General features: G+C 38.8%; 1 long non-coding RNA gene across 1 annotated transcript; it reads right to left on the reverse strand.

Annotated features, from left to right (window-relative positions):
• Nucleotides 1–1,870: 1,870 nt before the first annotated feature.
• On the reverse strand, nt 1,871–6,037 carry LOC114032523. Its single transcript, XR_003567848.1, has 3 exons — nt 5,862–6,037; nt 5,393–5,500; nt 1,871–1,952 (listed from the first exon to the last, which is right to left on the reverse strand). It is a non-coding gene; the product is annotated as an uncharacterized LOC114032523 (long non-coding RNA).
• Nucleotides 6,038–11,424: the final 5,387 nt, after the last annotated feature.

An 11,424-nucleotide genomic window follows, 5' to 3' on the forward strand; every position in this document is an offset into this window, starting at 1 on the left:
TGGAACTCATTATTTTTCCTCCCAAACTTATCCCTCTTCTTTGTTACTATTGAGGGTAATATCCTTCCAGTCACAGGTTCTAAACTTCTGCTAAGTTCAACTCATTCTTCCTTACTTCACACATCAGTTGCCAGATCTGATAGCTTCTCTCTCTAGTCCACTTCTCTCCACTCACAAAGCCATCACCTTAACTCAGGTCATTATTACCTCTCTCCAGTACTAAAGCTATAGCCTTGTAATTGATCTCCCAGGCTCAAGTCTCTGCCCACTCCAAACCACTCTCCATACAGTGGCCAAAGGGATTTACCTAAAGCATGGAAATGACCACCTTATTCCCCTTATTCCCCCATTCGATAAAATCCAGGGGCTCCATATCACCTATAGGTTTGTTTGGCATTCAATGCTCTTCAAAGCCTGGCCCCTACTCCCTCACCCCCAGCCGGGTTACAGATGACTCCATTTCACACTATACAATCCAGTCAAACACCTTATTGTTCTTCAAATATGACACTCCATCTCTTGTCTCCTTTTCTTTGTACAGGCTTTCCTGCATGCCTTTAATGCACTCTCTCCTTAGCTTTGCCTCTTAGAATGCCTAGCTTCTTTCAAGGCTCAGCTCAAAGATAATCTTCCACATGAATCCCTTGCAGATCCTCCATTTCAGCGCCCCCCCCCCGCCCCATTACCTTGTCAATATTTTGAATGGAACCTGGCTTGAAGGGCCAGCTGTGTGGGAGTCTCTCTCCTCTTTGGTACAGATCAATGCCCATCTGCGTGAGGAGCTGGGTGGAGTTGGCAAAAACAAAGAGAGGAGAGATCTGGTCTTGTCAGCCTCCTGGATGTATGACTTTGAGCAGAGTAAGTCATTTAACCTTAACAGTGCTTGAGACAGCTCTCTTGGACTATAAGCTTCAGGGAAGGTGCTAGTTGTATTGGTGGAGAGAGTTTCCAACTACTTCGAGCAAGTTACGGTTTGCCTAGTTTCATCAATTATAAAATAGGGATAAAAGTCAAATGCAAAGATCAACTGAAATCTTATTTGTAAAACACTTAGCACACTGCTTGGCACATAGTTGCCAATATATAATTCCTAACTATTATTAATATTATTATTAATGAGATCACAGGTGCAGTCCCTGTCCCTATGTAGGTACATGCTTGATTCATCTTTGTATCTCCAGCACCTAGTACGGTACCTGAAATATAATGGATGCTTGATAAATATTTGTTGAAATTATAGTATATGATTATAATAGATCTCTATTGTGCTGAAAGAGATTACAAAAGGGAAGTTTCCAGAGAAACTTTGGAATAATGATGAGGATGATAACGATATCAGTAGTTATTAGTATTTACACAATGTTTTAAGGCTTACAAAGTTCTTATCTAAGTTGATCCATACAACAATCCTATGTTTGTTGTTTGGTCATTGTCAGTCATGTCTATCTTTTTGTGCTCCCATTTGGGGTTTTCTTGGCAAGGATACTGGAGTGGTTTGCCATTTCTTCCTCCAGTTCATTTTACAGAGGAGGAAACTGAGGCAAACAAGGTTAAGTGACTTGCCCAGGGTCATACAACTCGTAAGTGCCTAAGGGATATGAGGTAGGTGCTGTTATTATCCCCATTTCACAGATAAGGAAACTGAGGTTAAGACAAGATTTGTATGAAAAGATGCAGAGTGAAGTGAGCAGAACCAGGAGAACAATTTCTATAACAACATTGTAAAGACAAACAACTTTGAAAGATTTTATAACTCTGATCAATGCAATGACCTACCATGATTCCAGAGGACTGATGAAGCATGCTACTCACATCATGATAGAGAGACAATAGGCTAAAGATGCAGGATGGGACACGTAGTTTTGGACATAGACAATGTGGACATTTCTTTTGCTTGGCTATGAATTTTTGTTACAAGGTTGTTTGTTGGGTTTTTTCCCCCAGTGGGAGGCCTAGGAAGGGAAAAAAAGTTTGTTAATTCAAAAAAATAAAATAAAATAAATTATATACTCAAAAGTTTTTTTATTTTTTCTTGATAAAAATGATCCTCAGTCTTTTTTGTTAGTTGTATGTGGATCAAGATGCTTTACCAACTTTACTGCATGTTCCTCATATCATTACGATGAGATAACTAATACAAATGACACTTATTGGTTTTACAATAAAATTCCATGAGAACCTGGGGAACCGGCCCAGTCAATGGAAGAGCTAATGCTAGCGTAGAGATCTAAAAGTATTTTTCCATTGCTGAGAATATAAAGTAGAAAATTTTATTCCATACTACTAGGATGATTATCCTGGGGTTTTTTTCTAATACATTTTCCAAGAATTTGGTCTCCTATTAATTAGTCAATGCATCAATAAAGCACGTTGATTAAATACTTACCATGTGCTAAGCCCTAAGGATATAAATACAAATCATTTCTATATTCAACATGACTGGGATGTGCTTGCTGAGGTGTGGTCCATAAGCTTTAAAAAACTAGAAAACAGATGAGGTACAACAGAATTGGGGAAGGACAAATACCATCCTCATTTCAAAAAGAGGGAAGAGAATGGAGCCTACCACTTATTTTTGGGGGGGAGGGAAGAGATAATTTTATCCTCACCGTCAGACTTTAGCTTTTCTTTTTACAACTTCAATCCATTGCTCCTGGTTATGCCTAGTAAAACAACTGATCCTCCTTCCATGGGATAGCCTTTCAAATACTTGAAGATAGTACCTTTCCCCACCAATTCCTTCTTTTTTTCCAAAATAAGCATCCAAAGTTGCTTCAATTGATTTTCATATACCGCAAATTTGAGGCTCTTCACCATGCTGGTTGCCACTTTCTAATCAGTCATTGCTGAAATGTAGCATCCACAATGAACACAATACTCTGGATGTCATCTTACATGAGCAGAGGAATATTCACCTTTCTAATCTTGAACATCATGCTTATCTTGAGACAGTCCAAGATCACATTAACTTTTTTAGTTGTGATATCATATTATTGACTCCTGTTGGGCTTCCAATTCACTCACAGCCTAGATCTATTTCAGACGAACAGTTATCTGTCCATACCTCCCTGTCTTGTAGTTGTGACATTGAATTTTTTTTTAACCCAAGTATAAGAATTTAGATTTATCCCAATTAAATTTCATCTTACTCAACTTGGTGCAATGTTTTAGCCCATGCAGATTTTATTCTGAATCCTGTCTCTTACTCAGTGTGTTAGCTCTCCCTCATAGTTTTGTGTCATATGCAAATTTCACAAGCATTCCTTTATCCAAGTCATTGATTAAATATTAAACAGCAGAGGCATAAGGATGGATCTTTAGCACACTCAAACGTAGATTCACTTCCTAGATGATATTAAATCATCAATGATAATTCTTTGGGTCTTGCCATTCAATCAGCTTAATCAACCTACTAAGCTCATATCTCTCTGTCTCTCTTTCACAAAAAAAAAAAAATCATGAAAGATTATGTCAAATGCTTTGTTATAATCTAGGCAAACTTTATCTCCTGCATATCGCCACCTAGCAACCTTATCACAAAAGGAAATGGGGTTAGTATAGCATGACCTGTTCTTCTTTTTGTTTTTTAATAGAAAGACATTTATCAAGTCCCTACTCCGTGCCTGGCCCTATGGTCAGTAGCATGACCAGTTTTTGACAAGTCACGCTAGTTCTTAGTGACCATTGTTTTCTTTACTAGATGTTCATACGTAACAATTAAGTTGGATAAAAAAGTCAGACCATCAAAAATCTTGGGCGAGAACATCGGACCAAATCTAATAAAATAAAATTAGGGTTTAACTGTGCAAGGTTTTCCATATAGGTTAAAAAAATCAACTTTAAAAGTACAAAATGGAGGAGATATGCCAAGAAAACAGTTCATCTGACAAAAGATCTTTTTTTAAAATGGTGTAGAGGTCAAGATGAGTCAACATTGTGGGATGTGACAACATTCCCCCCCCCCAAAAAAGCATGATATCAAGCTGCATTAAGAGTGACAAAGGATCCAGGACTAGAAAAGTGACAACCCTTTTATAATCAGTCCAAATCTGGAACACTGGGTTCATTCCCAGGTGATTCACTTTAGTAAAGACAGCGATATTCAGGAAAGAAACAGAGAAGGCCTAAGAGGCTATCGAAGAGCCTGGAAATCATGCAATGAGAGGATCATCTGCAGGCACCCAGTATGGCATGCTTATACTGGAGGAGAGAAGACTTGGGGCAGGGGGAAGGGGGAGAGATGAGAGTTCTGTGTAATTTCATGAAATGTCTGTAATACACAAGAAGGATTAGACACTTTCTACATGGTCCCAGAGGGCAGAACTAGGAACCATGGGTGGAAGTTGCAAAGAGGCAAATTTTTAGGCTTGATGTCAGGAAACATTTCCTAACAATCAGAGTTCTCAAAAACTACATTGTATTTCCTAGGAAGATAATAGATGACTGGAAAGATTCAAACAAATGCTGGATGACTACTTCTTGGGCTTGTTAAAGAGGAGATTCTTGGTCAGGTATGGTTTGGCCTCGATGTCCTTCCACATTCCTTCCAACTTTGGGATTTTGTGATTGTTTCTGTGATTGACTTCTAAAGGACAGACCTGGTACTTGTAAATCATTAAAAGGAGAGAGAGAGAGAGAGAGAGAGAGAGTGTGTGTGTGTGTGTGTGTGTGTTCAGGAACTCTTAACAATTTTTCCTTGTTCTTTCATCAGTGCTTTTTATTCTTAAATTTATTCCAAGTTACAGAACAATAGGACCCTCAGGTCTTTAGCTATTCCCCTTTTTCCATCCCTCACCCTGCTATAAATACTCAAAATCCAAAACCTCTTCATCCGCAGGCTCCCTTAAGAGGCCCCCCAAATGAACCACATGCTGCTGCCAAGCCTCTTTAGAATCCCTGCCTCTGCCTCATCTTGAAGGATTTTGGAGGGGGGGGAGCGGTACGGAGAGTAATGAATGTCATGACTCACTGTCTGTTTCAAGTCTTGCCAGCCACAAAATTTAAAACAGAAGAGGATTTTTTTTTAAATTAAAGAAATGTTGATCAAGCAGCAAAGTTTGTGGCATGAAGATTAGCACTATGAAAACTCCATGACCCATGCAACTAGGGCTCTGTGCAGAAGGATGTCCAATTCAACTGTCCCCTGGGTGGCATATTATCTGCCCTTTCCCCCCACTCCTCGGCCCTCCATCATGCCATGATTTCTATAATAAAGACTAGAGAATTACCCAGAGAAAATCAATATTGATACCAGTTACTACCAAGGAAATTAGGTTCCTTTTTTTTGTGTTTTTTTGCCCTCTTATTGAAAGAAAGAGTCAATATTGAAATTAAGTTCTCCAGTATAGTTTTCTGTTTTATCTATCCCCACTCATTTTGCTTAAGCACTTACCATGTGACTGGGATCCCCTTTTTTGCCCTTTATATTTTTTCTTACACAAATGAAAAGCTCTTACAGACAGTGAACAAAGTCCTTTGGAGCCTCGAGCCAACGTGGAGCCTGAAAAGAAGTTTAAAAAAAAAAATTGGCAAAGAAACATTCTTTAGAGTTCTTTAATTTTTTTTTTTATGACCAAGGCCTGAAAAACAAATCTTTCTGCAAATGGATATATTGATCCTAATTCTTATTTGCTAGGGGGGAAATTAGGAAACTTATTAAATTAATACTTCAGTGATATATAGTAACAATCTTAAACAACCTACCTAGAATGTTAAGTGCTGTTATTATATTAGAAAACTGAAGGAAGAAAACCACAGGGAGAAAACAATTAAAGCCACAACATCCCATACTTTTTACGAATGTAATTGCTTTTTCTATCTTTAATAGTCTATAGGAACTATTGACCTTTCACTTGACTTACCACCAACCTTCTTTCACCAAGAAGTACTTGTTCTACTGGCCACTTAATCTCAGTATCTGGGCCAGAAGATAAATGAAAACACCTCCAAGAAGTGGTGACCCTGAAAAGAGTCCTGGTAAAATGGATCTGTCCTGCCTCTGTCCAGTTCAAAAAGTTTAAAGCAAAGGACTACAAGAACATGCTGACAAAGCTTCCAAGGACACTGATTTTGAAATGAAAATCATACTGTGTGGGTAGCATGAGTCAATGAAACAATTTCCTTAGTGATAACAGTTGCCTCAGTTACATAGATTACTTAGAATTCTCAGTCATAGGCAGGCATTTTGATGGTTTTCTAAACCCCACTAGTCATTTCCTTTTCTCAATTGCTAACTCTTCTTCCAGGATACAGTCTTGTGGCTGTTTTGTGTGGTAACCCAGCAACTGCTACATATGGTATATTTTATGAAAATGGATGGGGTAATAAAAGTTGGATTTTCATTGCTCTCATATTAAAACTCACTCTTATTACATTGAGTTTGTCTAACTTGATGGAATTGTTATGAAGAAGATAATAATAGTCTTTGGTGAGAAGCACAATAGGTCTAATCAGAGACAATATGATTTAATAGAGCTTGCACAGGGCTTCAGGAGACAGCAGAAGATAGAAGGGCCTGGTGTGCTGTGGTCCTTGGGGTTACAAAGAGTCAGACACGACCGAACAACAACAAATGATTTAATAGAGAATAGGATCCTAGATTTAGAGCCAGAAAGGACCTTGACGGCCATCTAACCCAATCCTCTCATTTTTCAGATGAGGAGCTGGGACCCCAAGAAGTTAAATGATTTGCTCAAATTAACACAAGTAATAAGTAGCAGGGGTGAGATTGAACCCTAATGCTAAATTCACAACTTTATCCACCATACCATGCTGCCTCCTTAAAAGTGACTCTGCTTTTTTTTTTTTTTTTGAGCCAGGCAATGGGGTTAAGTGACTTGCCCAGGGTCACACAGCTAGTAAGTGTTATGTGTCTGAGACTGGATTTGAACTCAAGTCCTCCTGAATCCAGGGCCAGTGCTCTATCCACTGCACCACCTACCCGCCCCTGTGACTCTGCTTTTGTTAGAAGGAGGATTCCCAGGCAGATGACAATCTCAATACATCTTAGTGAGCTGCCTGAACTTAGTCATTAAGTGGATAACTAGCGGTTACATAGCTGGTAAGTAGAAAATGTGAAATTTGAACCCAGGCCTTCCAGTCCAGCTTACCCACCACTATGACATTATAAACATTAATTGACCTAAGTTTTTGAACCATGACTCTGCTATGGTCTTGTTCAATCAGGCCATTTACTGTAAATCCTCTGTGATTCACTAATATATTGGATATATTTGCTGTGGTCAAACTCTATTGAAGTTTGGGCGGTTTAGAATAATTAATAGTTGGGGCAGCTAGGTGGCAAAGTGGATAGAGCTCTGGCCTTGGAGTCAGGAGGATTTGAGTTCAAATCCAACCTCAGATATTTGATACTAGCTGTGTGACCCTGGGCAAGTCACTTAACCCCAATTGCCTCACCAAAAAACAACAAAAAATCAAAGAATAATTAATAGTTGCCCATCCCTCTTACAAACTTCCCTTCTTTCACCAAGGACTGGTGTCCAGGTTTTCAACTTTGGTGTCATCTTCAATCTCACTCATCCTGAATACTCAATACGTTGCCAGATCTTATCCTTTCTACCGCCAAAGTATTCTCTTCTCTCCACTCCAATCAGACCTTCATCAAACCTTTTGCCTAGACTCTAGCAATATCTTTCCAATTGACTGCCGTCCTGTCTTGCCCTCACTCCAATCTAAACTCCGCACAGCTGTCAATGTGCATTCCTGAAGTGCAAGGTTGACCATGAGACTCACTCCCATGTTCAATATGCTCTAGCAGCTCCCTTTCTTTCTAAAATTAAAATGTGTGTGTGTGTGTGTGTGTGTGTGTGTGTGTGTCTGTGTCTGTGTAATACTCACCTCCACGAACAATCTGGTTTCTTATTACTCCTTAAACATGACACTCCATTTCCTATCCCAGGACCTGTGCATATCATGCCCCATGCCTAGAATGCACTCCCTTCTCACCTTGGCCTCTCAGAATTCAAATGTTCTGTTTCAAATTTCATTCAAATATTCAAATTTCATTCAAGCATTCTGTTCAAATACCACCTTCTACAGAAAGCATTTTTTTCTGATCCTCCTCAGTAGCTAGAGTTTCCCCTCCTCCCCACAAAAATGATCTTTTTATATATTTTGTATTGGCCATGCTGTCTACCCATGGCAGATTATAACCTCCTTAAGGGCAGAGACTAGGTGACTTTTGTCTTCATATACGTCATACAGTTCCCAGCACACAGTAGGTGCTTAATAATTTTTTTATCATATTATTAATACATTATTTAAAAACAAAACTTGATTTGGATTAACAAGAATTATGAATCACAATAGCTGACCTTTACATGGAACTTTATGCCATTATGAAATTTAATACAAAAACCCTATGAAGTAAGCGCCATAAAATCTTTTTTCCCTATATCATAGATAAAGAAACTGAGACTAAGACATGAAATGAGTTCCAAAGATAGGATTCAAACTCAGGTCTTTCCTGACTCTTAAGTGTAGCATTCTTTCTCTAATCAAACTGCCCCTCATAGGAAAAGTTGTATATGTGAATGCAGACAGACGTCTTCAGAAGAGGAATTTTTAAAAGTCTAGATGCCAAGTTCGTATTTATTAGCATTAACAAAAATAAGAAGAAATTTTATGCACGTAATCATTCATTTATTTCTGACAAATCTATTCCAGGTAACACCAATTAGTTCTAATTGATTCCAAGTAACACAGATTAATTCTACTCCCAAGGTCCAAAACAGGTATCAAATACACGGCCCACAATATTCCCCAGTGTGGCCTAAACCAGATTAAATGTAGTTGGGAAATATTTAACAAAATAAGTAAAAATGCAATAAAACATAAACAATATTATTATGGGATTTTCTAAGTCAATATGTATCCAGAAGAATTTTTACATACTGTTTGGTCACTCCTGTATCTATCTAAGTTTAATGTTGTTGTTGCTCAGTTGTTTTTCTGTTATATCCTACTCTTTATGACCCCATTTGAGGTTTTCTTGGCATTTCCTTCTCCAGCTTATTTTACCGATGAGAAAACTGAGGCAAGCAGATTTCAGTGACTTGTCACAGCTAGTAACTGTCTGAGGTCAGATTTCAATTCAGGAAGATGAGTCTGACTCTGGCACTCTATCTACTACACCACCTAGTTCCTTTTCTGAATTTAATACCACTGGTCTAAGCTACCATCTACTATCATAATAAATTAAGGAATCCCTTACCTGTGTCAGGCCTAGAGTACCATGTACTAGTGCTTTATCACTGAGTACTTAACCCTCTAAGACCCTGGTCATATCATTTTCAATTTGTATTATGTTGGTGTCTTAAAGACATGGAACCCCTGCTAAAGTCCAATTCTAATTCATCATGACAAAGAGAGAATGCTGGATTTTCCACTGCTGCATGAGAGGAGTGCAAGCTCTAACAGGTCCTAGGAGTCAGTCAATAAGTATTTATTAAGCACCTACTATGATCCAGGCACTGTGATAAACACTGAGGATATAATTAAGTCTGGAGACTTGGAGATCTGGGAAGAGTTTTGGCATCAGAGGTACAGACTTTGGAATTCTTTCTATAGGGATGACAATTAAAGGCATGGGAATCACCAAGGGAGTGAAGAGAGCCAAGGCCAGAATCTTGGGAGATGTCCACATTTAAGGAGTGCAAAGGAGAAGAAGAGCCAGAAAAGGAGGGAGAAAGAAAGAACAGCCATAGATATAGTAAGAGAACCAGGAGATTGCCGGTGTCATGGAAGCGAAGGGTAGAGATGAGATCAAGCAGAAGGGTGAGGGAAGGCGTGTGATCAACAATGTAAGATGTTATACAAAAATCAAATAAGGTAAAGGGAGTCACTGGTCACCCTGGAAAGAGTAATTTCAGTAGAGAGGCAAGGAAATCTGCTAGCAAGGAAGGGATTTTAGAGACACAGCATGATTTAGACCAGTGGATACAGAAACGGACCCAGAGTCAGGAACAATTGGATTCCCACCCTCCCTCCCATACTCACTAGCCGGGGGGAATTCTGGGTGAGCCACTTCATTCCTCCGCAGCTCAGTGTCCGCATCTGTGAAATGAGGAGGTTGGGTGACATAGCTTCTAAGGTCCCTTCAGCTTTAACTCTATGAACCTATGATCCTACTGGTTAAAGAGTGAGTGAGGAACTGGAGGCTGTGAGACTAGACTATTTTATTTAGAAGTTGAGTTGTGAAATGGAGGAAAGACTGGATGATATCTTGAGAAACTAGCAGGGTCAAGTAATTACCTTGGTTGTTGGTCAGTCATTTTCAGTCATCTCTAACCCCATCTGGGGTTTTCTTGGTAAAGATACTAGAGGGGTTTGCCATTTTCTTCTTTAACTCATTTTACAGATGAGGAAACTGATGCAAACAGGGTTAAATGATTTGCCCAGGGTCACACAGCTAGTAAATGGCTGAGGCCAGATTTGAACTCAGGTCCTCCTGACTCCAAGGCCAGCACTCTCTCCATTACACCACCTAGCTGCCCACTAAGTAATTAACTAGCAGGGAGTAATGTAGGTATTGGGGAGAGAACACCTTAGGGTTCATTTCTTTCTTGCTGGTAAACTCAAGTTAAACACCATTTATTTAGTTGGGTATATTAGTCATATGCAGGTTGTATTAATTTTTCCTTGCAGTTGAGTCAGTACTCAAATGAAAGATCTCCAAGTAAAACTCAAAACGTACCGAGAGGTTTTAGTGATTCATTTGGAGCATCATTCTCCCTGAGTAAAAACTGACCCTACATCTGAATCAGAATAGCAACAAAAAGATTTAAAAAAAAGTACAGTAAGAACAAGTATTACTGATAGTAGCCATATGTAGAGGAGGCAGATGGTATAAAATACAATTCCAAGCTGATGGTATAAGATATTATACCATATGTGTGGGCAAAATCCCATGATACCTTTCGCCCTCCTGCCTGGGCCCAATTTCACTTCTAGTAGTCATACCAAAGAGGGATAATTTAGCATTTGCTGGTCAAGGACAGCATAGAGAAAGTGCAATCTGTTTGCTGCATGATTATGATACAAAGTCAAACACTGCAGACAAACACTTATCTCCAAGCACAAAGAATTATGTTGTACTACGCATCTTAAAATTGCAAATCCTGTGTGGTCTTTGGGATAACAAATAATTAATTATAAGCAAAGTGGCCTAATTCCATAAGACAAACATCATGGAAATGGAAATATTGATAGCTTGGGCTTAATATGCATTCATTTTTCCCTTCATGATGTAAATGAAAGAATTATTGCCCTGACAAAGTAATGCACACTCAATATCCAAACATGTTGTCAGGATTTCAGGAATTATGAGGAAACTCATAAATCTTTTCATTCCTTTGTGTCTAACCCAGAGTAACATTGTCCTTATTTCATTACTGATATACTAGA

This window comes from Vombatus ursinus, unplaced genomic scaffold, assembly GCF_900497805.2.
Source record: "Vombatus ursinus unplaced genomic scaffold, bare-nosed wombat genome assembly UNPS02005459.1, whole genome shotgun sequence".
NCBI classification, from domain to species: Eukaryota; Metazoa; Chordata; class Mammalia; order Diprotodontia; family Vombatidae; genus Vombatus; species Vombatus ursinus.